At 39.6% G+C, this 27209-nt stretch overlaps 2 protein-coding genes and 1 non-coding gene across 9 annotated transcripts in view; 2 read left to right on the top strand and 1 right to left on the bottom strand.

The window, feature by feature from the left end:
• Window positions 1-27209, top strand: part of AGK (acylglycerol kinase) — a 985672-nt gene that overhangs the window by 203593 nt on the left and 754870 nt on the right. The gene's annotated exons all lie outside the window — the stretch shown is intronic.
• The window catches only part of BRAF (B-Raf proto-oncogene, serine/threonine kinase), a 202331-nt gene that overhangs the window by 142055 nt on the left and 33067 nt on the right, over window positions 1-27209 (bottom strand). The window lies entirely within an intron of this gene.
• On the top strand, window positions 17113-17219 carry LOC126951734 (U6 spliceosomal RNA). Its single transcript, XR_007724603.1, has one exon. It is a non-coding gene; the product is annotated as a U6 spliceosomal RNA (small nuclear RNA).

The raw sequence follows: 27209 nt of genomic DNA, 5'->3' as shown, positions 1-27209 counted from the left end.
AGCCTGTAATCCCAGCACTTTGGGAGGCCGAGGCGGGTGGATCACGAGGTCAGGAGATCGAGACTATCCTGGCTAACATGGTGAAACCCCGTCTCTACTAAAAATACAAAAAACTAGCCGGGCGTGGTGGCGGGTGCCTGTAGTCTCAGCTACTTGGGAGGCTGAGGCGGGAGAATGGCGTGAACCCGGGAGGCGGAGCTTGCAGTGAGCCGAGATCACGCCACTGCACTCCAGCCTGGGAGACACAGCGAGACTCCGTCTCAAAAAAAAAAAAAAAAAAAAAGACTCTCAGAGAGTTAAGATGTATGCTTGCTAGTTTTATGTACTTTTTAGTAAACTTTGAAATAAAGAACAGTATTTTTCAGAGAGCACTTTATAAGAGAGTGTTTTAAGGATATAATGTTATGAAGCACTCAATAAAAAAAAAAACACCTATTTCATTTGATGTGTTTTGTCCCTTCTGAAAAAAAGTTTTCAAAGATTTTGCAACTTCTCCATAATACAAAATTGTTCCAGCTTTCAATTCCATTTTCCCTGTGCCATATACTCCAATAACAAGTACATGATAAAAAATATTATGCAATACACATTGTACCAACCTTATACAGTGCCTACCTTGTGCCAGGTTCCATGAGGCTGGGACTATTATTACCCCTATTTTACAGATGAGGAAACAGGGAGGTTAAAAAAAACTTGGCCCAAGTCAGACAGCTAAGTAAGCGGTAGAATTGCTCATATACTGCATGGCCTATGTCTGCATAAGAAGAAATATTCCATCATTAGGTACTCTAATCAAGAGAAGCTGACACTTTATACGTGCCGTGGCATGAAGCCAGGTTAGAACTTTTAGATAATTCAAATTTAGGTAAAAGTGGATCCATGTAGATTCATTTCTTCATTCAACAAACATTTAATGAATGCCAGGGTTCTAGGCAATGAAGACAGTGTAATTCAAGTCCCTAACCTCATACAGCATACATTCCAGTTGAGGGAAGATAAGCACTAAAAAAAAAAAAAAAGAATATGTCAGATGGTCATAAAAAGTTATAGAGAAAAATAGAGATTGTGAGCAGGATGGGGTTGGGTGGCTATTCATTTTGTAGTATGGTAAAACTTGAAGGTCTCATTGATAAGATGATACATGTACAGAGTTAGGAAGGAAGTGAAACAAGTTTAGCATGTAGGCATGTAAGAGAAAACTAGTTCAAACATAAGGGAAACAAATGCAAAAAGCACTAAGGTAGAAGCACAATTGGTATGTGCAACAGACATCACATTAATGACCCCCAATTAATGGCTTCTTTGTAGGCACACCTTTTACCCATAACGCTGCAATCCCCTTTCCACTCTGACCCTGGGCTTCTCCTTGTTCTTGTGACATCTTGCAATGCAGTATTAGCAAACATGACCCAAAGAGAGTCTTAAAATGCAAGTATGCAAGTCTTGTCCTCTCGTACAATTGAACTTGCTCACTCTCTCACCTGTGCCTTTCTATGAGAACACGCCTGGACTAGTCTACTAGAACCAAGTTGTATACTCAAGACCGTTCTAGACTAGCCATCTACCTAAAACCACCACTGGTCACAGACACGAATGAGCACAGCCAAAGTTAGCACAGCGCAGAATATAGCATGCTCACTGACCCAAGCAGTGGTTGTTTTAAGCACCAGGCTTTGGAGTGGCTTTTATACAAAAGAAAATTAATACATTCTGTTAGAGAAACAGTAGTCCACAACAGAAGACACAACAATGCTGTTATGTTCATAACAGCATTATTCACAATAGCCAAAAAGTTAAAACAGTCCAAACACTCATCAGCTGATGACTAAATTAAATGTCGCATATCCATTCAGTGGAATTTTATTTGGTAATAAAAAGAAACAAAACGCTGATATATTCTATAACATGACCAAACCTTGGAAACATCACACTAAGTAAAAGAAGCAGTCACAAAACACCACACAGTGTATGATTCCACGTATATAAAATGGTCCAGAATAGAAAAATCCGCAGAGACAGAAATTAGATTGCCTAGAAATGAGGGGAATATAAGGATTGGGGGAGAATGGCTATGGGTGTGGGGTTTCTTTTACCGCTAATTAGAAAACATTCTAAAATTAAATTTGGTGATGGTTGTTGTGCACACTGAATACACTAAAACTTCTGCACTGTACACTTTATATGAGTGATTTGTATGGTAGGTGAACTCAATCTCAATGAAGTTACTTTTGAAAAAAAGGAAACAATATGATCAATTATATTTTTAAAGTATTACTCTGGCTGCTATACTGGAAATGAACCATAGTGTAAATGCCACGAAACTAGATGGGAAATGATGGCCAGCTGAAAGACGATGGTGGCTTTTATCAGCCTGATAGTGGAAGAGATGGTAAGATGTGTCAGATGCTAAATATATTATAAAGGTACAGTCAGTAGGATTTGCTGGTAAACAGATCTGAGGTATCATAAAAGGGAGTCATCCTTGACTCTACAGTTTATAACCTAAGTCAAAGGATGTAAGAGCCAAAAATCAAAAAGAATGAAGGAGGATCACTGAGGTTGAGAGGACAAGGCACAGGATGCAGAATTAAAAATTATATTTTAAATATCCTGGGAGGTGGATTAAACAATCAGAGTGGAAATGTAAAACAGGAGCTGGATATACAAATCTGGAATCAAGTAAAAGATGTGGCTGAAGATAAAAGTTTGGAAGTTGACAGAAATAACATGTCTTTCATATGTTCTAAGAGACACCTTCCCCCCATCCTGTTCTTAACATCTTTGAATTCAGATTCTACCATACAATTGATGACATCTTAAAAAATCACTGTTTTCTGGCCAGGCGCGGTGACTCATGCCTGCAATCCCATCACTTTGGGAGGCCAAGGCAGGCAGATCACTTGAGGTCAGGAGTTCCAGACCTACCTGGCCAACATGGCAAAATCCTATCTCTATTAAAAATACAAAAATTAGTCAGGCATGGTGGCGGGTGCCTGTAATTCCAGCTACTTAGGAGCCTGAGGCATGAGAATCGCTTTTACCTGGAAGACAGAGGTTGCAGTTGTTGAACTCTTGCAGTTGTTGAACAGAGGTTACATCTGTTGAAAGTCTTACTCTGATTATTTTTATGAAAAAATGAAGTTAATAATTCCTTACATGTAAGATATACACACTTATTTTAGATTGACTTTTAAAAGAGAAATTCAAAAATAGAAACAGATTTCAAAAATATTTTTAAAACATTTCAAAATTAAATGCTAAAACTTTAAAGGAAAAACGCCAATTCCATACTTAACTCATTATTATTAGTTTAGACTATTTACAATAGTTCTTATCTTTTCATAACAATAAAATGCCCTACCTGCAGAGTAACACAGGGCATTCAGGTTCTAGGTAATCTTAGTACTTCAAGTCTTTGCAGGTAGCTCTCTTTACTTCCAAGTCTCTAGTTATATCGCCCTTAAGACAGGTTAACCAGGAAAAAAAAAAAAAGCCTTAGTCTATCTTCCAACTAGTCTACTGTCAGTTTTTGGTTTCCTGAACACTAAAGCAAAAGAGGAAACAGAACCACAAAGAGCATTTCTAAGCTTCATTGTGAACCTATATGACTATCGCTCCCTAGGCAGTAATTCTAGCTCACTTTTCTTCAAGAATTTTTTTTCTTTTACTTCTCTTAACAAGAGACATCACAAATCAAAACCACTGCCTTTTCTTACTTTAAAAAAAAAAAAAAAAAAAAAAAAAAAGACTTTTAACAAATTTGGTTTACATGCAAATTACATGTTCAAGAGTAACTCAGTCTGGCCGGGCGCGGTGGCTCATGCCTGTAATTCCAACACTTTGGGAGGCTGAGGTGGGCAGATCACAAGGTCAGGAGATCAAGACCATCCTGGCTAACATGGTGAAATCCCGTCTCTACTAAAAATACTTAAAAAAAAAAAAAAAAAAATAGGCGGGCACGGTGACACGCACCTGTAGTCCCAGGTACTCGGGAGGCTGACGCAGGAGAATGGCATGAACCCTGGAAGCGGTGCTTGCAGTGAGCCAAGATTGCGCCACTACTCCAGCCTGAGGGACAGAGCGAGACTCCATCTCACGCACAAAAAAATAAAAATAAAAGAGTGACTCAGTCTTTGCTCCCAAATATTTGTATCTGGTCTAAACCTGGTGGAAAAGGGTAATCAGTTTACAGGGATTTCTGTCTGGACACTATGGCCAGAGACAGAATTATAGTAAATTCTGGCGACCACAGGGACATAGGCTACACACATACACAAATTGAGAAGAAGTACTCATATTCTCTAAAGCAAGGACTGCCTAGGCTCACTTAGTAGAACTAGAAATTAATGGATTTTTATATTCAATATTAACTTTCTCCAGAAGAAACTCACTTAGGTATTGAGGAAACCTACTCTAACTTCCAATATTGATAATTTTTAACCTTTATTAACCTTCAGACACCTAAAAAAAAAACCAAGAGCATAAAAAACAGACATGCAATTGAATGAGGAGATAAACTAAGGCATCAGAATTATTTTGAAGCCAAAAAGTATAAGGATTCTTAAATTGCAGAGCTGTGCTGTACAATCTAGTAGTCATTAGACATGTATGGCTATTTAATTTTATATAAACTAACATTAAATAAAATATAAAATTTAGTTTATCTGTCTCATAGGCCATATTCCCAGCCACATGCAGCTACTGGCTAATATACTGAAGAGCACAGAAAATTATATTGTATCTAGTCCTATTATGGATGAGCTGCACTCATTAAACAAAACAAAAATAATAAATTGCACAGAGGTCAGGCACGGCGGCTCATGCCTGTAATCCTAGCACTTTTGGAGGCTGCGGAGGGTGGATCACTTGAGGTCAGGAGTTCGAGACTAGCCTGACCAGCATGGTAAATCCCGTCTCTACTAAAAGTATGAAATTAGCCGGTCGTGGTGGCACATGCCTATAGTCCCAGCTACTTGGGAGGCTGAAGCAGGAGAATCATTTGAATCTGGAAGGCAGAGGCTGCAGTGAAACGAGATCGCACCACTGCACTCCAGCCTGGGCAACAAGAGTGAAACTCCATCTCAAAATAAATAAATTGCACAGAACAAGCTTGAAATTTAAAATCTTTGTTGAAATAAACCTATAAGAGGAGTTAACGAGCAAAATGGACAAAGCTAAAGTCCAAATGGTACTTTAACAAAAAGTAAAAAAGAAATAAAAAATATGAAGTAAAATGAAAGCTAAAATTATGAGAGTAAAGTTAGTATCACAGAATACAGATTAAATTATTCTACATACATCTAAGAGAAATTTTATGAGAATTTAAAAAAAGAAGAAATAACAAATAAAATTTAAGAATTTCTCCTTGAGCCAAAAGGCAAATAAGAGTCTTCAGAACCAAAGTTCCTTTTTCAACAAAGAAAGAATAAGAGCTGGGCATGGTGGTTTAGGCCTATAAGCCCAGCACTTTGGGAGGTTGAGGCGGGAGGACTGCTTGCGCTCAGGAGCTTGAGACCAACCTGGGCAACATAGCGAGACTTCATCTCTACCAAAAAAAAAAAAATTAGCCAGGTATGGTGGCATGTGTCTGTAGTCCCAGCTATTTAGGAGGCCAAAGAGGGAGAATCACTTGAGCCCAGGAGGTGGAGGCTGCAGTGAGCCATGATTGTACTACTGCACTCCAGCCTGGGTGCTTGGAGAGAGATAAAATTAAACAAATCTTGGTAAATTAAACTCAAAAGGAAACAAGAAAGTACTAATAAAATTCTAAGGAATAAAAAACAAGAATCAGATTGTTGTATACTAGAAAATAAGGGAACAGTATCTTCAAAATTCTAAGATATATATAAAAAATCGTATCAATACTACTACTTCTGGCATGATGAAATGAGTACGTTGATAAATCCTCTCCCCCAAAAACAACTATAAAGCTGAACAAAACCGTCAAAACAACCATTTCAGTGCTCTGGAATTCAGCCAAAGGCTGAAAGGCTGAATCTGAGTAAGAACATCACAGTCTGTGGCTTTTTTTTTTTTTTTTTTTTTTTGAGACGGAGTTCTGCTCTTGTCGACCAGGCTGGAGTGCAATGGTACGATCTCAGCTAACTGCAACCTCTGCCTCCCAGGTTCCAGCGATTCTCCTGTCTCAGCCTCCCAGGTAGTTGGGATTACAGGCATGCGCCACCATACCTGGCAATTTCTGTATCTTTAGTACAGACAGGGTTTCACCATGTTGGCCAGGCTGGTCTCGAACTCCCGACCTCAGGTGATCCACCCACCTTGGACTCCGAAAGTGTTGAAATAAGAGGTGTGAGCCACCATGCCCAGCCATCTGTGGCATTTTTGCTTGAGGCTGCTGCCAGCCCTTCTTCTGATGACTGCCCAGTCTCTCCCTCTGTTGCTATGTGTTCAGCTAGAAACTGTGTGCGTGAAGGTGCTGTCAATTGATTTGGAGTACTGTGAATTTAAGTGATAACCTCCACTGCAAGTTGGGGGCTTCATGCACTTTCTACACACCACTGATTGAATGGACACTGCAAGCATGTGCTACAAAGTCTGGACAGGGCCCACAACTGCACACATCCTTGACTGACTGAGCCTCTGCATGTTCATGCACACAGGAGACACAGAGGAGCCTGAAGGAAAACAAAAGCCAGGTCAGGCAACATGGTGGCCTGAAGTTTGAATATGCTCCCTGATACACAGATAGACACACAAAGAAAGAACAGAAACCTTACTGGCCCTAAAATATTTAAACAAAATATTTTTAGCTTGACATTAAGCTATGGAAAGACAGGAGCAACCCCTAGGAAGCCAAGAATAAAAATAAAAACAAGGGAAAAAAAAAAACAAACAAATTGGGCAGAAATATTAGTAGTCACACATTATGGGGGGTGGGAACACACTTCAAAGATGTAGTCCAACTATAAAACTTGGAGAGAACACACAGAGCAGCTAATCGAGAACGCTGGAAGTAAATAGCAGTAGACAGATTGGGATAGAGGACAAGGATCTCAATCATTACAAAACCATCAGTGAGTTTACTTTTTTTTTTTTTTTTTTGAGACGGAGTCTTGCTCTGTCGCCAGGCTGCAGTGCAGTGGCATGATCTCGACTCACTGCAACCTCCAACTCCCTGGTTCAAGCGATTCTCCTGCCTTAGCCTCCTGGGTAGCTGGGATTACAGGCACGTGCCACCAGGCCCAGCTAATTTTTGTATTTTCAGTAAAGACGGGGTTTCACCATGTTAGCCAGGATGGCCTCGATCTCCTGACCTTGTGATCTGCCCACCTTGGCCTCCCAAAGTGCTGGGATTACAGGCGTGAGCCACTGCGACTGGCCTAAAAAAAGTTCACTTTTTAAAAGAAAAAGAAGTAAAAAAAAAAAAAAGGCAAAGAAAAAAAAGTTTAAAAAGTTTATTTTTTAAAAGAAATTCTAGTATCTCTCAGCCAACCCAGAAGGGGGCACTGGAGTACAGAGAGCTCTGGGGGAAGCTCGCCAGTTCTAGCTCAAAGAAAAAAAAAGAAATAACATTCAAAGATAGTGTCTCAGTTTTTTCCCTTCACTTTTCTCACCCTAACCCTCAAGTAACCCCATGGTGGCAGCAGCAACAATAGCATCTTCAAAAGAGCCAACATTCTAAGAGCGGGGAGAGAACCAGGGTCTCCACTTGATGTAGCTGTGGGGATTAAAATAAAATGAACAGAACCAAGGTGATATGGTTTGAATCTAGGTCCCCGCCCAAATCTCATGTTCAAATGTAATCCCCGATATTGGAGGTGGGGCCTGGTGGGAGATAATTGGATCGTGGAAGTGGTTTCTCATGGCTTAACACCATCCCCCTTAGTGCTGTCATTGCGATAGTGAGTTTTTATAAGATCTGGTCATTTAAAAGTATGTGGCACCCTCCCCATCTCTTGCTTCTGCTCCAGCCATGAGAGATATGCCTGCTTCCCCTTTACACCTTTCACCATGATTTTAAGTTTCCTGGGGCCTCCACAGAAGTAGAATCTGCTATGTTTCCTGTACAGTCTGCAGAACCATGAGCCAACTGAACCTCTTTTCTTTATAAATTACCTAGTCTCAGGCATTTCTTTATAGCAATTCGAGAATAGAGTAATATATCAGGGATCTATGGGACAGTAACAAAAGATCTCACATCTGTGTCAGTGAACTTCTAAAAGCAAATAATAGGATGATTAAAAATATCTGAAGAAATAATATCAAAAGCCTTCCCAAATCTGACAAACGACATAAAACTACAGATTCAAAAAGGTCAGTGAATCCCAAAATGGATAAATACGTAGAATTTCACACTCTCACACATCATAAAGTAGTGACAATGAAACACAAAAAATTACTATTATTTTTTGGGATAGCATCGTACTCTGTCACCCAGGCTGGAGTGCAAAAGTTATCTCAGCTCATTGCAACCTCTGCCTCCCGGGCTCAAGTGATTTTCCTGCCTCAGCCTCCCCAGAAGCTGGAATTACAGGTGCCCGTGACTATGCTTGGCTAAATTTTGTACTTTTAGTACAGACAGGATTACACCATGTTGGCCAGGCTGGTCTCAAACTCCCGACCTCAGGTGATCCACCCGCCTCGGCCTTCCAAAGTGCTGGGATTACAGGTGTGAGCCACTGCACCCAGCCTAGAAATCTTGAAAACAGAGACAAACAATCCATAAAATATAGGGGAACACCACTTCAAATAACAACAGGTTTTTCAGCAGAAACCATGAAGGCCAGAAGGAAGTTACACATTTTAAAGTGCTGAAAGAGAAGAAAACTGTCAGGCTAAAATTCTATATCCAGTTAAAGTATCTTTCAGAATGATCATAAAACAAAGATATTTTCAGATAAATGGGAACTAAGAGAATTTGCTACCAGCAGACCTGTTCTAAAAGAATTGCTAAAAGAAATTTCTCACACAGAAGGGAAATGATACCAGGAGGTAACCAGGAAGAGTACGTTGAGGAGTAAGGAAAATGGTAAACATGCAGACAAAAATACACTAACCCTCTCCTCTTAGTTTCCTTTAATATGTTTAATGGTTGGAAGTACAAACAACAGCACTGCCCAATGAAGCTTTCAATTAATGGAAATGTAACATACAGCTAACAATAAGAGAAAAGGAGGAGACTGGATGAAGAGACCCATGTAGTTTTAACATTTCTTTAAGTGGACCATAATCCACTTAAAATAAATGAATTTATTTTAAAGCAGGTGGTGAAAATGTTAAGTTTTTATAATGTAATCTCTGGATTGATCACTAAAACTACATGGAGAGTTAAGAATTTTTAAGCCACAACAGGTAAATTAAAACAGAATGGCTAAAAATTGTTCAAACAATCTAAAAGAATGCAGGAAAGACAGAGTAATGGAAAACAGAAGCAGCTAAGAGAAAACAAATTACTAAACTGATAAACCCAAATCTAAACATACCCAAATTACATTAAATGTAAATAGTCTATAGATACAAATTAAAAGACAAGATTGTTAGAATGAATTTTTAAAATGACCCAACTATATGTAATCTATGAGTAATTCACTTCAAATATAATTCACATAATAGAAAGCATAACTAATGTATACGCACCTAATAATGGAGCTTCAAAGAACATGAAATAAAAACTTACAGAACATTACAAACAGGAAAACAAATTCTTAATTATATTTGATGACTTCAGCACTCCTTTAATAGAACTAGTAGACAGAAAATTAGTAATACAGAAGAAATGAACACCATCAACTCACCTGATCTGAGTTAACATTCTACTTAACAGTTGAATACATGTTCTTGTCAAATGCACATGGAACACTCACCAAAACAGACCATGTTCTTCTGAGTCATAAGACAAACTTTCACAAGCTTAAAAAAACACACAAACGTTTGTTCTCTGACCATAATAGAATTAAACTAGAAATAGAAAGCTAATAGGAAAATCTCTAAATCCTCGAAAATTAAACAGCACATTTCTAAATAATCTTTGGGTCAAATGGAAGCCCCAAACTACATACTAACATTCCTCATAATCATTAGCAAAACATTAGCATATTGAATCCAGCAATTATAAAAGGCATAATAAACATGACAATAAGGTTAATTCCAGGATCACAAGGCTAGTTCAGTATTCAACTGAATGAAAATACAACATACTAAATCTGTGGGATGCAACTACAGTAGTGCTACAGTGAACTAATATCATTAAGCTTATGCCAATTTTTTTTTTCAGTTTTTTTAAGAGATTTGGGGGGGGGGGGTCCTTGTATGTTGCACAGTCTAGTTTCAAACTCCTAGGCTCAAAAACAGAAAAAAAATGATGAAAACAAAAGCTTGTTTGTTGAATATACCAATACAATGTATAAATCTTATCAAATATTTAAAGAAGATATAAGACTACCTCTATAAGGCCGGGCGCGGTGGCTCAAGCCTGTAATCCCAGCACTTTGGGAGGCCGAGACGGGCGGATCACGAGGTCAGGAGATCAAGACCATCGTGGCGAACACGGTGAAACCCCGTCTCTACTAAAAAATACAAAAAACTAGCCGGGCGAGGTGGCCGGCGCCTGTAGTCCCAGCTACTCCGGAGGCTGAGGCAGGAGAATGGCGTAAACCCGGGAGGCGGAGCTTGCAGTGATCTGAGATCCGGCCACTGCACTCCAGCCTGGGCGACAGAGCAAGACTCTATCTCAAAAAAAAAAAAAAAAAAAAAAAAAAAAAAAAGACTACCTCTATGTCTTCCATGAAACAGAAAAGGAGTAAATAATTTCCAACTCACTTTATGATGCCAGCATCACCTTTACACTAATATGAAACATTGTACAAAAAAAATTATACACAATATCCCTCTTGAATAGATACAAGATCAAAAAAGAAATCACAAGAGAAATTAGAAAATACTTTTAGACAAATGAAAACAAAAAACACACATACCAAAACTGATGGAATACAGCAAAAGCAATGCTCAGAGGACAATTTATAGCTAGAAAAGTCCACCTCTACCTCACACCATGTTTTAAAAGCCCTCAAAATGAATACATGACATAGCAGCTAAAATAATAAAACTCCTAGAAGAAAACATAGGGGTAAATCTTAATGACCTTGGATTTAGCAGTGGATTCTTAGATATGACACCAAAAGTATGAGCAACAACAACAAAACAAATGACAAATTGTACTTCAACAAAATTAAAACCTTTTGTGCAATGAATATTCTCAAGAAAGTGAAAAAAAACCTACAGAATGCAAGAAAATAGCTGCAAGTCATGGATTTAGTTAGGATCTGTATCCAAAATACATAAAGGATCTCATGGAGGTAAACAGTAGTGTAGTGGTTATCAGAGTCTGGGAAGAAAAGGAGGGAGAAGGGGATAAAGGGAAGTTGGTTAATGGGTACAAACATACAATTGGACAGAAGGAATAAGTTCTAGTATTTGATATAGTAGGGATATTATAGTTAACAATTTATTGTATATTTCAAAATAGCTAGAAAAGAAGAACGGTAATGTTCCCAGCACAAAGATAAATGTCTAAGGTGACGGGTATCCCAATCACCTCGACTTCAGCATCACGCACTATATACCTATATCAAAATATCACACGTACCCCAGAAATACGTAAAACTATACATATCCATTTTTTCTTCCCTTTGAGATGGAGTCTTGCTCTGTCGCCCACGGTGGAGTGCAGTGGTGCAATCTCAGCTCACTGCAACCTCTGCCTCCCGGGTTCAAGCGATTCTCCTGCCTTAGCATTCCAAGCAGCTGGGATTACAGGCATGCGCCACCAAGTTCAACTAATTTTTTCGTATTTTTAGTAGAGACGCGGTTTCACCATGTTGGTCAGGCTAGTCTCGAACTCTTGACCTCAAGTGATCCGCCTGCCTCGGCCTCCCAAAGAGCCAGGATTACAGGTGTGAAATACCACGTCTGGCCAAAAAAAAAATTTTTTTTTTTTTTTGGAGACAGGGACTTGCTCTGTTGCCAGGCTGGAGTGCAGTGGCGCAATCTCGGCTCACCGCAACCTCCGCCTTCCGGGTTCAAGAGAGTCTCCTGCCTCAGCCTCACGAGTAGCTGCTACTACAGGCATGTGCCACCACACCCAGCTAATTTTTGTATTCTCAGTAGAGATGGGGTTTCACCATGTTGGCCAGGATGGTCTTGATCTCTTGACCTTGTGATCTGCCTGCCTCACCCTCCCAAAGTGCTGGGATTACAGAGGTGAGCCACTGCATCCGGCCCACAATTTTTAAATTAACAACAAAAAAGTGTAGACTATAATGTAGTCTAGTAATGTCCAATAGCATTATTCTAAAAAAAGAAAGTACATATCTTCATTTTAAAATAGTGTTAAAAACCACTAACAATTACCTGGGCGAGTCATCATCTTTGTGTTGGTGGAGGGTCTTGCCTCAGTGTCGATGGCTGCTGCCTGATCAAGTCAGTGGTTGCTAAAGGTTAGGGTAACTGTGGCAATTTCTTTCTTTCTTTTTTTTTTTTTTTTTAAGATGGGAGTCTCGCTCTGTCTCCCAGGCTGGAAGTGCAGTTGCACAATTTTGGCTCACTGCAATCTCTGCCTCCTGGGTTCAAGCAATTCTCCTGCCTCTGCCTCCTGAGTAGCTGGGATATTACAGGTGCCTGCCACACCTGGCTAATTTTTGTATTTTTAGTAGAGACGGGGTTTCACCAGGTTGGTCAGGCTGGTGTTGAACTCCTGACCTCAGGTGATCTGCCTGCCTTGGCCTCCCAAAGTGCTGGGATTACAGGCGTGAGCCACCACGCCCGACCGGCAATTTCTCAAAACAAGACAACAATGAAGTCTGCTGTGCCGACTGACTTCTTTTCACAAAAGATTTATCTGAACCAGGCAATATGGTCTGATAGCATCTGAACCACAGTAGAACTACTTTCAAACTTGGAGTCAGTCCTCTCAACTGTGCTAGTGCTTCATCAACTAATTTTATGTAAAATTCTATATATTTTGCTGTCATTTTATCAGTGTTCACAGCATCTTCAGCAGGAGTAAATCCAATCTCAAAAAATCATTTTCTTTGCTCATCTGTAAGAAGCAACTTCTCATTTGTTCAAGTTTTACCATGACATTGTAGCAATTCGGTCACATCTCTAGGCTCCACTTCTAATTCTAGTTATTTTGCTATTTCTACCACACCTGCAATTCCTTCCTCCACTGAAGTTTTGAACCCCTCAAAGTCATCCACAAGCATTAGAATCAACGTCTTCCAAACTCCTATTAATGGTGCTATTTTGACCTCCTCTCATGAATCACAAACATTCTTAATGGCATCTAGAAAGGTGAATAATTTGCAGAAGGTTTTCAATTAATGTTACCCAGATCCATCAGAGGAATAACTATCTATGGTAGCTATAGCCTAATGAAAGATACTTCTTAAATAAGAATTGAAAGTCAAAATTATTCCTTGATCCATGGGCTGCAGAATGAATGTTATATTAGTGGTTGGGAAAAACATTACTGAGGCAAGAGGATCATTTGAGACCAGGAGTTTGTGAAACTAGCCTGGGAAACATAGTCAGACCCCGTCTCTATCTTTAAAAAAAAAAAAAGCCGGGCGCGGTGGCTCAAGCCTGTAATCCCAGCACTTTGGGAGGCCGAGATGGGCAGATCACGAGGTCAGGAGATCGAGACCATCCTGGCTAACACAGTGAAACCCCGTCTCTACTAAAAAATACAAAAAACCAGCCGGGCAAGGTGGCGGGCACCTGTAGTCCCAGCTACTCGGGAGGCTGAGGCAGGAGAATGGCGTGAACCCGGGAGGCGGAGCTTGCAGTGAGCTGAGATCCGGCCACTGCACTCCAGCCTGGGCAAGAGCGCGAGACTCTGCCTCAAAAAAAAAAAAAAAAAATTAGCTGAGCATTGTGGTGCGTGCCTGTGGTCCCACCTACTCAGGAAGCTGGGGCAGGAGGATTACTAGAGCTCAGGGGTTCAAGGGTGCAGATAGCTATGATCACACCACTGCACACCAGCCTGGGCAACAGAGTGAGACCCTGTCTCAAAACAAAAAAAGCACACACACATAAAAAACAAAAGAGAACATTAATCTTCCTTGTACATCATCAGAGTGTACCTGGGTGACCAGGTACATTGTCAATGAGTAGTAATATGTTGGAAGGGATATTTTTTTCTTCTGAGCAGTGGGTCTCAACAGTGGGCTTAAAATAATCAGTAAATCATGCTGTAAAAAAATGTGCTGTCATCCAGGCTTCATTGTTCCATTTACAGAGCACAAACAGAGTAAATTTTGCAGAATTCCAAAGGGCCCTAGGATTTTTGGAATGATAAATGAGCACTGGCTTCAACCTAAAGTCACCAGCTGCATTAGCCTCTAATAACAGAGTCAGCCTGTCCTTTGAAGCTTTAAAGCCAGTCACTGACTTAAAGGAATGTTGCGGCTGGTTTGATCTTCTATCCAGATCACTAAAACTTTCTCCATATCAGCAATTAGGCTGTTCTGCTTGCTTGCTTTTTTTAAATTAACAGAAACGAGGTCTCACTATGATGGCCAGGCTGGTCTCGAACTCCTAGCTTCAAGTGATCCTCCCACCTTGGCCTCTTAAAGTGCTAGGATTACAGGCATGAGCATGTTTTGCTTTCTTATCGTTCATGTATTCGCTGGAGTAGCACTTGTAGTTTCCTTGCAAAACTTTGCCTTTACATTTACAACCTGGCTGTCTGGCACAAAAGGAATAGCTTTTTGACACGCCTTCTTCACTAAGCTTAATCATTTCTAACTTTTGATTTCAAGAGACATGTGACTCTTGGTTTCACTTGAATACTTAGAAGCCATTGTAGGGTTATTAATTGGCCTAACTTCAACATTGTTGTGTCTCAGGGCATGGGGAGGCCGGAGAAGAGTTGGGGAAACAGTCAGCCAGTGGAGCAGTGAGAACACACACATCATTTACTGATTAAGTTCACTGCCTTACATGGGTGTGGTTTGTGGCACCCCAAAACAATTACAATAGTATCATGGAAGATCACAGAACACCAAAACGGATAAAATTTGAAATATTTCAAGAATTACTAAAAGGTGACACAGAGACACAAAGTGAGCATGTGCTGTTGGAAAAATGGTGCTAACAGACTTGCTTGATGTAGGGTTGCCACCAATCTTCAATTTGTTAAAAACAAACAAACAAACAAAAATCTGTACAGTACAATAAAATGAAACATAATAAAACAAAGTATGCCTATTATTCTACATATAATTCCTGCAATGCTTTACAGTTGTTATACAAAGGAAAAAAAATGCCTACAATCCTCTCTATTGGGTGGCAAAAACCAAAATTACTTTTGCACCAACCTAATATTTAAAATGAAAGCAATTTATAGGTCCAAACCTGTGAGTCGCTTTAGCCAACTTTGAGATCATCTCAAATGAGAAATAAAATGAGAAATAACTATTATTTCTTTATCAAAGTATCTTTTTTTTTTTTTTTTTTTTTGAGATGGAGTCTTGCTCTGTCGCACAGGCTGGAGGGCAGAGGTGTGATCTCGGCTCACTGCAACCTCTGCCTCCCAGGGGTTCAAGCAATTCTCCTGTCTCAGTCGCCTGAGTAGCTGGGACTACAGGCGTATGCCACCACACCCAGCTAATTTTTGTATTTTTAGTAGAGACTGGGTTTCACCATGTTGGTTAGGCTGGTCTCAAACTCCAGACCTTAGGTGATCTACCTGCCTCAGCCTCCCAAAGTGCTGGGATTACAGGCATGAGCCACAGCACCTGGCTCTAAGTATCTGTCTTTAGAAAGGACCTATCTTTGGCCGGGCGCAGTGACTCACACTTGTAATCCCAGCACTTTGGGAGTCCGAGGCGGGTGGATCACCTGAGGTCAGGAGTTCGAGACCAACCTGCCCAACATGGAGAAACCCTGTCTCTACTAAAAATACAAAATTAGCCGGACATGGTGGTGCATGCCTGTAATCCCAGCTACTCAGGAGGCTGAGGCAGGAGAATTGTTTGAACCCAGGAGGTGGAGGCTGCAGTAAGCCGAGATTGTGCCACTGCTCTCCAGCTAGGAAACGAGCAAAACTCCATCTCAAAAAAAAAAAAAAAAAAAGGACCTATCTTCTTCAAAAAAAGAGTATCAAAAGGACAATTTTCTTATGGCTTTCTGCTATGAATACCAAAGCAGTCAGTTGATCTTCTTATCTCTTGGCAAACATTCTGCACTGGGATCTTGAGGATTCTTTCACTGGCTTACTATCTTTAATGTAGTTAATATTTTTCAACCTTGGAACATGGAATCACTCCCAAGATGCTCTACCTTGTCTTATCTCACTGGATCCTATTTAGTCACACCATATGACACCACATGTTCTCCCCACAGGGCAATTTTGTTTTTCCTCTATGGTACCTTTATTTATTTTTCCAGTTAGCCATGTAAGCTTTCTCAGGCTTGGCCTTTAATCTGTAGTATACATCTTTTTCAAGGCTTCTAAAAATGTGTTTTCAAGAATCTCTAGTTAATTAATATTATTCATTTAGTAAATGTGAGGCACTTTTGCAGTGCCAGACACATAAAACTACCCTATCCGTAAATCATCTACACTGTAATATAGAGCTACTTATTTAAAATATTCTAAGCCCACCTTTTCTGTTCCTTTTTCTAAAGATGAATAACCATACAACAGATCATTCTGGCTTTCTGCCTTCTGATACACTGAATGGTGAATATGTCCTTGAATGACGATTGTTATATCCTGATTTATCCACAGACCTCTCTGCTCACTAACTGAAACTAACCCGAGTATGTATATGCTGTGTATATAAAATAAAAAGAATTACCATTTTATGGATCGTCTCTGTTCTGGTCACTTATTAATCAGGTCATATACATTAGTTCATTAAATCATTACACCACAGTAAGATAAAATGTATTCCATGTTACACATAAATAATGGTAAGGTTTAGCAAGATAAGTAATCTTCCCAGCTTCATACCAAAGAGGAATTTGAATCAAGTTCTATTTCCTACAGCAATCAGAAATAAGACGGTATTTCCAACAAAGGTTTCAACCAAACCACAACTTAAAGAAAGAACGGGCATCTACAGTAGACTTTGATAACAAAATCTGGTGCTTGCTTCAGCAGCACATATACTAAAATTGGAATAATACAGAGAAGATTAGCATGGCCCTTGCCTAAGGATGACATGTAAATTCATGAAGCACTCCATATTTTTAAAAATTAAAAAATTTTTAAATTAAAATTTTTTAAAAAAAATCAGATTCAACCAACAAACTCATTATATAAAAAGAATTGTAGTTTTTGGAAATATGGAGAAAACCACACTCCTAATTTTTAGAACGTAAGTGTTTAACGGAGACATAAGATATCTTTCACTTCTCTAGAAGCCCCCAATTTAAATAAGATCCCCATTACAGGGATTCTCATTTTGGTTTCACAATCTCTTTGTGTGTGTGTGTGTGTGTGTGTGTGTGTGTGTGTATAAACATAATTTTTTTTTTTTTTTTTGAGATAGGGTCTCACTCTGTAGCCCAGGCAAGAATGCAGTGCATGACCATGGCTCCCCACAATCTCAAACTCTGGGCTGGGCTCAAGTGGTTCTCTCACCTCAGCCTCCCAAGTAACCAGGACTACAGGCACACACCATCATGCCTGGCTAATTTTTAAATTTTTTGTAGAGATAGGGTCTTGCTATGTTGGATCTTCCTGCATTGGCCTCCCAAAGTGTTGGGATTACAGGTGTTAGCCACCACACTTGGCCCTTTTATATTCTTAAAAATTATGGAGGACCCTAGAAAGCTTTTATCTATGTAGTTTATTGCTATCAGTATTTACCACATTAAAAATTATAACCAAGAAATGTTTAAAATTCACTTTAAAATGACAAGAAAACTAATTAACAAAAGTGATCTGTTTTTTAATGAAAAAAATAACCACATTTTCCAAAACATCAAAAAACAATGAGAAGGCAAAGTGGCCTATTCATTTTTATTTATTTATTTATTTAGAGACACAGTCTTGCTCTTGTCACCTAGGCTGGAGTGCAATGGCACGATCTCAGCTCACTCCAACCTCCACCTCCTGAGTTTGAGCGATTCTCCTGCCTCTGAGCCTTCCGATTACAGGGAGGGATTACAGGCGTGTGCCACCACACCTGGCTACCGTATTTTTGGTAGAGACAGGGTTTCATCATGTTGGCCAGGCTGGTCTTGAACTCCTGACCTCAAGTGATCTGTCCACCTCGGACTCCCAGAGTGCTGGGATTACAGGTGTGAGCCACCGTGCCCGGCCCCAAAGTGGCTGTTTTTAAATTTTTTTTTTTTTTTTTTTTTTTTTTTTTTTTGCCAATTTCTTTAACGTCTGTCTTAACAAAAGATACCTGGATTCTCCCACCTTCTGTATTCAATTTGTTGCAATATCATAAATCCTATTACTACTATATACTCACGAGAACGAAAATGAAAAGGCAAATAGTATCTTAGTAGGATTATGAAAATAATTTTGACCTCAAGGGCCTTATTAGGGTTTCAGAAACCTGCAGGCACCCTTTACTATTCCTTCATACCTCTTATTAACATTTAGTTACATATTTGTGCCCAGATTTCCTTCAAGGTCTGTGTTAGAATGTAGATTCCACAAATGTGGCAACTGTGTCTATTTTTACATGTGGATATGTCCATAATGTCTACACATAGTACCTGGCACATAATCAGTTACGCAGAAATCTACTGAATAATATACTATAATGTGATATTAATAAGAACTACTATGGTTAAAAGAAGATAAATGGGCAGTATCAATCTGGAGGCAAATTTGGAAGGCTTCATTCATATTTGATCTGGATCCTAAACAATGAGTAGGGTTTTGTTAAGTGTGTGGGGGAGTAAGAGTATTCTAGCCATAGTAAACAATCATCAGTGGCATCAGGGTACAGGGCATGTTCATAATACTCACTGCAATAGTTTGGTATGATTATAGCATAGGTGAGTAAGAGTTTGGGAGAGGATAAAGATAATAAGAGTAGGCTGAAAAATCTTCAACAGAGTTTGGATTTTATTTTAGAGACAAGGACCAAACGTCCTTAAACACCCATTGTTTCAGTTCCTCACACCACCCTTTATTAGATGGGCTTAGATAAGTTTATTCTAAATCTTATTCTGCTCATACTTTCTTCACAGGGTAATGGTAATAGCCTATGACATAATCACTTCATGTGTTACCTTGTTTACCGTCATGACTCTAGTTAAAATTATCATCCTTTCTCTCTGACCTACTACTTAAAAAGGAATTCTAACTGGTTTCCTCACTTCTTTTGCTCTAACTCCCATTCTAGTCTCATCCACTCTGTAGTCAGAGTAGAATCTGTAAAACACATAACTGATTCACAACACTTCCCTTCCTTAAACCCTTTAATGGCTCCCCAGTCACTCAGAATAAAACCTCAACTTCTTAGTATAGAGTGCAAGATGTGAAAAGATCTCATCCCAGCCTACCTCCGGCCTCATCAGGCACTATTCACTCTATGCCATACTCAATAAGCTTCCACAATTTCAGAAGCAGAGCAGAGCCTTCACACATGCTATTCCTTCTTCCTGGAACACTCTTTACCTAGCACTTTTCTAAACTAAGCACAGCTTCTTCAGATAGTTTAAATCTAACTTTCTCAAAGAAGTCTCTCCTCATCACCCTCCTGCCAATCTATATTTGATCCTCATTGAGCTCTCACATCACCCCGTATTTTTTCTTTTGGCACATAACACAATTCAGAATTCGTGTGTGTGTGTGCATACGTATTTTTTTAAATAATTTGTTTAATGAACATCTGATTGCAGAGACCACATCTAAGCCCAGGACATAAGTAATTTTTAATGTAGTTTTTATTGTTATAAATGGCTTTTGTTCTGATTAGACATTATATTTCAGGATGTTTAATCTGGCAATAATGTTTATGTTAACCAACAAGCCAGAGAGGTACTGGAGGCAGGGAATCCCATTAAAAGCATGCTACAATTATAGGCAAGAAGTAATGAGAGTCTGAACTACTGCTGAGGAATACTCTCACAACAACCCTGTAAGGTAGCAAGGAGGAAGCCATGGTTTTGAGTAAATGACCATTTCAAAACAGAAAGTTTGAAAACTTTGTATAATAATTCAGCTACAAGTTGAGACAACCAGGTAAGTAAGCAGGCTGCTGAGAGAATCTGTAGTTCCAACTCCACAAGTAAATCAACACAATTCCAACACTGGTGTGGCACAAAAGAAGCCCCTACAGTCAATGTAATTATGCCTAGTGGCTAGTTAACTGAAAAGGTCAGTTAAATCAGGGAATCATAAGCAATGGTAAACACTGACCTTAAACATTTTAACTTAAAACTGTAAAATGAACATTCATTCTCTAATCTTTGATATAGGACCAACAGTCTTCCTTTAAATATGATTCACACCTAATCTGACCACAAATATTTTTTGAAATGGAGAACATCAGTTAACCTGATGACTTGGTTAGGTGGAGATCAGTTCAGAGAGCTAAAATTACTTTTCCCTTTTCAGTAATATAGCTGCAGTGACACAAATTGAACAGTAAGTTACAATGTGATGGCCAAACAAGTCATTTACAAAATAGGTATGCACATACACCTGAAGGCCCATAGGAAAACTCTTTGTTGGGGATATAGGTAGGCTACATTATTTAGTTAACGTGTTCATCTAGAAAATTAGAAAAAGTAAGCATTTAATATTTATTTTTTGAGATGTAGGGTTTCACTCTGTACCCAGGCTGGAGTGCAGTGGTGTGATCACAGCTCATTACAGGCTCAAACTTTTGGGCTCAAGCAATCCTCCCACCTTGGCCTCCCAAGTAGCTGGGACTACAGATGCATGCCACCATGCTTGTTTAATTTTTTTTTTTTTTTTTTTTTTTTTTTTTGAGACAGAGTCTCGCTGTGTCACCCAGGCTACAGTGCTGTGGCATGATCTCGGCTCACTGCAACCTCCTGGGTTCAAGCGATTCTCCTGCCTCAGCCTCCCAAGTAGCTGGGACTACAGGCGCATGCCACCACGCCTGGCTAATTTTTTATATTTTTAGTAGAGATGGTGTTTCACTGTGTTTAGCCAGGATGGTCTCGATCTCCTGACCTTGTGATCCATCCACCTCGGCCTCCCAAAGTGCTGGGATGACAGCCATGAGCCACTGTGCCTGGCCTCGGCATTTAATATGGCACCTATTTACATAGGCACCCTAACTTAGGGTTAGTATCAGAGATGTGACACATGCAGTCAAGAGGTCTGCTGAAGACTGGGCATTCCATATGGCAGAACACTTGACAGGGGCTCTCCTCTTGCATTTATCTCATTGTGACATACTATGACTCCCATATATTGATTTAAGTAAATGTATGGATTATGTTACCAAGTTTAAACTAAACCTTATATAATGGATAAGTGACTTAAAAGAATTCCTACAAACAGACCTTAAACTTCATACTGAAGAAAACATTATTGCTGCTAGAGGGAAAAAAAATCAAAGTTAACACTTACACTACTCTAGTACAAGCTGTTTGTCATCCATAATACAGGATAAAAACAATGATCTAGCGGGCACGGTGGCTCACACCTGTAATCCCAGCACTCTGGGAGGCTGAGGCGGGCAGATCACCTGAGGTCGGGAGTTTGAGACCAGCCTGACGAACATGGAGAAACCCTGTCTCTACTAAAAGTACAAAATTAGCAGGGTGTGGTGGTGGGCACCTGTAATTTCAGCTACTCAGGGGGCTGTGGCAGGAGAATCGCTTGAACTCGGGAGGTGGAGGTTGCAGAGAGCCAAGATTGCGCCATTGCACTCTAGCCTGGGCAATAAGAGCGAAACTCTGTCTTTAAAAAAAAAAAAAGAAAAGAAAACAAAAACAAAAACAATGATCTAATCTAGTGGTTCTTAACCAGAAGCAATTTTGCCCCTCAAGACATTTGGAAATGTCTCATGGCATTTTTAATGTTTCTACTGAGGGGTACTACTGGCATCTTGTGAGCAGAGGCCAGGGAAGCTACTAAACATCCTACCATGCATAGTATTATTGCCCCACCCAAAATGCCACTTTTACAGTGGCCCTCCATACCTGCAAGTTCTGCATCCTAGGATTCACCCAACTGCAGATCAAAACCCCACAAGCAAGAATCATATCCATTACAAAACATCAACAGCACCAATGTTGAGAAACCCTAATCTAATAATCTCTGACAAGAAACTGGCTTTTAAAAAATTATCCAGGTTACTTAATCTCTGACAAGAAACTGGCTATTTTAAAAAAATTATCCAGGTTACTTAAAATATGAATTTGTATACACTATTATAACAAAGCTTGGCCTAATGGTATGTTATAACTTGAAACACTAGCTAAAGACCAAAACACCCTTCATAATTTTAAACTTGTATCATTTTTAGCTTAGCGTTAAAAAAATTCATTTAACAAGTTCATATTTTATAAAGTGTTACCATTTTCTTCAGTGGTACACATATAGCGTAAATAAAACAGATATGTACCAGGGGTAATGTGGTCAATTTTTTCTTTTAATGATACAGCACAAAATTTTTAAGTCTGGAGACTACTGACTCAAATAACTGAAGCTAACAGATACCAGTGTATTAATACAAGCAAGTTTATGAAAATTCTAATTTTAAATCCTAACTAAAAGAAAAAAGAAATGAAGAAGAAAAAGAACCTAGTAAAGAAATGTTTTATTTTCTAGGACTACCACAGCCCAGGGTACTAAGGAGATTCAAGACAGTAATCCAAATTCAAACCATCAGTCAAAAGTCAGTGAGGACTGCCAAAAGGTATAAGGAGAGCAACATGAGCTGTCAACTGTGGTTAATAATCTCATGAAAATACAAGGTTGGACGTTATACGATAGGAAGCAGGGGGCTCTTAGCATAGCAGTTAACAGCATGGACTCTAGAGTCACAATGTCTGAGTCCAAGTCCCAAATCTTCCACTCAAGCAATGTGCCCTTAGGCAAGCTGCATAACCTTTCTAAACCTATTTCCACTACAAAATGGGAATTATAGTATCTAACTCTTAGGGTTGTGGTGAAGATTTATGGTCAGGCATAGTAGTTAAGAGTACAGACTTTAAGAATTCCAGCTCTTGGCCGGGCGCGGTGGCTCAAGCCTGTAATCCCAGCACTTTGGGAGGCCGAGACGGGCGGATCATGAGGTCAGGAGATCGAGACCATCCTGGCTAACACGGTGAAACCCCGTCTCTACTAAAAATACAAAAAATTAGCCAGGCGTGGTGATGCATGCCTGTAGTCCCAGCTACTCGGAGGCTGAGGCAGGAGAATGGCGTGAACCCAGGAGGCGGAGCTTGCAGTGAGCCAAGATGGTGCCACTGCACTCCAGCCTGGGCGACAGAGCAAGACTCTGTCTCAAAAAAAAAAAAAAAAAAAAAAAAAAAAAAAAAAAAAGAATTCCAGCTCTTGTCACTTAGCTTTGTAACCTTAGGCAAATTACTTAACCCCCAAGTGTCAGTTTCTTGACATATCCCTATTATTTGAATGATACAAACTTCATGGATTTGACCAGAGAATCAAATGGAATCCTCAGTGCCTAGCACAAAGTAAATAATAAACTGAAATAATAAATGAATTAAGTATCCAGTTCATTATTTTTAATCATAAAATTAAGTGGCACATTATTATTATAAAACTTTTGGGGATAATCTCTGTAGTTCTACAATGACTATCTTTTAAACACCTAATGATAGATATTCTTCTGTCAGCCAATAAATTTTTACCAAATCTCTACTACGTGCTCAGTTTCATACCAAGAGTTGAGGATACAGTGGTGAGCAAGACTGACACATTCCTATAGCCCTCAGAGAACTCACATACTCCATTTTTTTTCTAAGCTAAAAATCCCTACTTCTTTCACTGTTCTTCAATGACTTAGTAACTTCTCACTCTTAAGTTTACTGACTTCCCAAAATGCTACATATCAGTGTCTCACTAAATGACATTTCAATCTTGACTTCAGATTAAAAATCACCTTGGAAGCTTTTAAAACTCCAGATGCCAAGGCCTCACTCTCAAAAACCAGAACCTCTGAGGAAGGGCCCCAGCCATCTGTACCTTCTGAAGTTCTCCAGGTACTTCTGATGTGCAGGCAAGGTCAAAACCCAAATAAAACACTACTTTAACATCTGTCATCCATACCTGAACAAAAGGAAGCATATTTTAATTTTCTATTATGGGAGTAAAATGAGATTATTTCCCACAATTGCACAAGATTATTAATGCAATCTAAGCAACAGTTTTTTAAGAGTCATACCACAATTCTGATTTAAAAGTACAACTTAATTTATTAATGTATTCATGTAACATGCATTTTTTAAAAGACTAATTATATATCATGTACCAAGGATACAAAATGTCTTTGCCCTCAAAGATTTGAACTTGCAGTACAGTGGAGGTATATAGTTATAGACTCCTACACTACAAAGTGGTTACTTCAAATAATCAAGATGTGCCTAAAATACTATGAGAGTACCACGCATAGAAAATGAGAGGGTGTAGGGTAGAGGGGAAAACAAAAGTACTTAGAGAAAGCTTCTGGAAAAGATAACCAGGACTAAATTCTAAAGGATGAGTAAAAGTGATGAGTTCAGTTTTCTCCAAAGGAGTATACAGTCATCCCTCCATATCCACAAGGGGTTGGTTCCAGGACTCTCCCCTACAATACAATGATCCTTGGATACTGAAGTCTCTTATATAAAAAGGGAGGGATTTGTATATAACTTACTCTACATATACTTTAATCATCTCTAGATTACTTATAATGATGAATACAATGTAAATGTTATATAAATAGTTGTTATACTGTATTATCTTGTATTTGTATTACTTTTTACTGTTTTCCTAATACTTTTGATCCACAGTTGTGTGAATTCTAGGATGCAGAACTTGCAGATATGGAGGGCCACTGTAAAAGTGGCATTTAGAGTGGGGCAATTCTTTGCTGTGTAGGACTTTTAGTGCATTGTGTTCCTTGATCTGTGGGCATTAAATCCCAAATAGCATCCTCCAGTCATGACAACCAAAATATTTCCAGATGCCTCTCGGCAGGGCAAGTTATCAATCACCTCAGAAACCAATGGAAAAAAAAATTGGGTGGTGGGGAGAAGATGAAGGAAGAGAGCATTCTAGGACAAAGGGCCAGAAAACAACAGGAAAAATCCTGAAAAATGCAAGGGTTTGATTGGTATTAAACAGCATTTCCCTAAAATGCTTCAAAGAATATTAGCATATACTACACACAAGCAATGTTCCATAGCCAAGGAAGTTTATACAATTCTAATTTAGACAAAGTTAAGGCCAGGTGCAGCGGCTCATGCTGTAATCCCAGCACTTTCGGAGGCCAAGGCAGGTGGATCATTTGACGTCAGGAGTTCAAGACCAGCCTGTCCAACATGGTGAAACCCCATCTCTACTAAAAATATTTTAAAACAATTAGTCGGGTGTGATGGCACGCACCTGAAATCCCAACTACTTGGAAGGCTGAGGCAAGAGAATTGCTTGAGCCCAGGAGGTGGAGGTTGCAGTGAGCCGAGATTGTTCCACTGCACTCCAGCCTAGATGACAGAGCAAGACTCTGTGTGAAATAAATAAATAAATAAACAAACAAACAAAGGTGAGTTTCTTTACTACAGTTCTTCTCAACTATTACTATGCTAATATCCAACTATGAAATCCCAAAAGGGGACCTATATAATATAGTACAGGGTATCACCTGCTTGCCAAATCAATTCAGATACTTTTTAGATGAATCCTTTAACATGTGAAATACAGAAATCAAACAAGATTTAGATAACACAGTTTCCCCCCTCATTTGAGCTTAGAAACTCAACAGGTTAGACGAGGAACATTTAAAATTTCCCAAAATCGTAAACTATGGAAACCATCTTTGGGAGAACACTTTGAATATTCAGTATCCACAATATAAACTTTAGGAAATACTGTGCTAGAGCATTTAGTACACAGCAAGGATGGTTGATAGACGTGGGTAGGGGCAGAGAGGTAGGAAAGGGCAAGATCACAGAGGACCTGAAATATGACATTTTACGAGTTCTTTTCTGGTATAGATTTTGTTTTTAAAGTGAAACACAGACCTCCCTGTCTTTACTTCCCCACCCCCAAATGATCAAGGGAACAAAACAATACATGAGATCACATCACATAAAATAAAAGCAGTTACACTTTGCTAGAGGAGAGAACTGATAATTTTTAATTTTAAATTTATGTTGGGAACCAGTTCCTTTTTGAGAATAACTATTGAACATAAGATATAAAAGGTTAAAAGCTAAAGGCAGCTGAGCAGAATAAGTTAAAAATCAAATCATCTGGCCGGGCGCGGTGGCTCAAGCCTGTAATCCCAGCACTTTGGGAGGCCGAGACGGGCGGATCATGAGGTCAGGAGATCGAGACCATCCTGGCTAATACGGTGAAACCCCGTCTCTACTAAAAAATACAAAAAACTAGCCGGGCGAAGTGGCGGGTGCCTGTAGTCCCCGCTACTCGGGAGGCTGAGGCAGGAGAATGGCGTGAACCCGAGAGGAGGAGCTTGCAGTGAGCTGAGATCCGGCCACTGCACTCCAGCCTGGGTGACAGAGCAAGACTCCGTCTCAAAAAAAAAAAAAAATCAAATCATCAAACAGGAATTTATCTGATGTCCAACTTCACTATAAACCTTACCCATCTCCTGCCTGGATGGAGTCTTCATCCTGACTGAATGATGGGCTTGGCCCAAAATGGCAGGAAGGGGAAAAAAGACATTAAAAATGGAGGAGTGATGTATTCCCAGGGTAGAGAACACAACAGATTTGGTGAACGAGCTTTCTGAGACAAGATGTCTGAGATAAAGGTTATGCCTGCTTGGGCTTATTCTCCCTGCTGTTCCCCATAACTTTTTTTTTTTTTTTTTTTTTTTGAGACGGATTCTTGCTCTGTCACCCAGGCTGGAGGGCAGTGGCACGATCTCGGCTCACCGCAAGCTCTGCCTCCAGGGTTCATGCCGTTCTCCTGCCTCAGCCTCCCGAGTAGCTGGGACTACAGGCGCCCACCACCGCGCGCGGCTAATTTTTTGTATTTTTAGTAGAGACGGGGTTTCACCATGTTAGCCAGGATGGTCACGATCTCCTGACCTCGTGATCTGCCC

Source organism: Macaca thibetana, chromosome 3 (genome assembly GCF_024542745.1).
Source record: "Macaca thibetana thibetana isolate TM-01 chromosome 3, ASM2454274v1, whole genome shotgun sequence".
Taxonomy (NCBI): Eukaryota; Metazoa; Chordata; class Mammalia; order Primates; family Cercopithecidae; genus Macaca; species Macaca thibetana.
Note: the sequence above shows the minus strand (reverse complement) of the source record. Positions and strands in the feature narration are given on the sequence as shown.